This window comes from Orycteropus afer, unplaced genomic scaffold, assembly GCF_000298275.1.
Source record: "Orycteropus afer afer isolate SDZICR_OR568_19922 unplaced genomic scaffold, OryAfe1.0 scaffold00594, whole genome shotgun sequence".
Taxonomy (NCBI): domain Eukaryota; kingdom Metazoa; phylum Chordata; class Mammalia; order Tubulidentata; family Orycteropodidae; genus Orycteropus; species Orycteropus afer.
The window spans coordinates 791,524-792,912 of record NW_006922181.1 but is presented as its reverse complement, the minus strand read 5'-3'; positions in this window follow the sequence as shown (position 1 = coordinate 792,912).

Sequence of the window (1,389 nt, the reverse complement as noted above, 5' to 3'; positions counted from 1 at the left end):
TTTAGAAGGTCCCAATCATCTGGTTTAACTTCTACTGTTTGTGCATTTTGGGTCATGCTTGATAGTCTATTTAAGCCATAAATCAGGGTCCCTAAGTTTGCCCCTATTTTTTCCTTGATGAAATTTATAGTTTTAGTTTTCACATTTAAGTCTTTGATCCATCTGGAGTTAGTTTTTGTGTATGGTGTGAGGTATGGATCTTGTTTCATTTTTCTGTAAATGGATAACCAGTTTCTGCAGTGCCAATTGTGAAAGAGACTATCTTTTCCCCATTGAATGGATTTCAGCCCTTTGTCAAAGATCAGTTGTCCATAGGTGAATGGATCTATTTCTGGGTTCTCAATTCTGTTCCACTGGTCTATGTGTCTGTCATTGTACCAACACCAGGCTGTTTTGACTACGATTTTTAGCTCATTTTCATCTTTATGTGTAGCTGGGTCTCTTGTAGATAGCATGTTTGATAGGTTATGTTTTCTTATCTATTCTGCTACTCTCAGTCTCTTAAATGGTTCATTCCATCCATTTAGCTTCATCATAATTATTGATAGATATGAATTTACTGGGTCTAATTTTGCTGTTGTGTGTGTGTGTGTGGTATTTATGGTTTCTTTGTTCCACATATTTTTCTGGGCCAAGTTGATTTTGTTTATGGATTTTCTTATCACTATGTTAGTTGCTGCTTGTGCATTTTTGGTTATGTTTGATCATCTATTTTTGCCATAACTTAGGGCCACTAAATTTGGCCCTATTTTTTTCTCTGATAATATTTATAATTTTAGGTATTACATTTAGGTCTTTGATCCATTTTGAGTTAGTTTCTGTATATGGTGTGAGATGTTTCATTTTTCTGCAAATGGATAAACAGTTTTGCCAGCACCATTTGTTAAAGAGATTATCTCTTTTCCATTTTACTGCCTTTGGCCCTTTGTCAAAGATCAGCTATTGATAGCTGGATGGCTCTAATTCTGCATTCTCAGTTTTGTTCCACTGGTCTATGTGTCTATCATTGTACCAATACCAGGATATTTTATTAGCAATGTTTTGTAGCAGGTTTTAAGATCAGGGAGTGTGAGACCTCCTACTTTGTTTTTCTTCAGTAGTGCTTTGCTTATCTGAGATCTCTTACCATGCTATATAAAATTAGTGATTGTTTTTTCCATATCCTTAAAGAATGCTGATGGAATCTGGATTGGGATTACATTGAATGTATAGATTGCTTTGGATAATATAGACATTTTCACAATGTTCAGTTATCCTATCCATATACATTGTATGTTCTTCCTTTTATGTATGTCTCTCATAGATTTTTGTAGTAGTGTTTTGTAATTTTCTTTGTGTAGGTCTTTTGTGTCCCTGGTAAGATTTATTACTAAATATTTTATCCTTTTG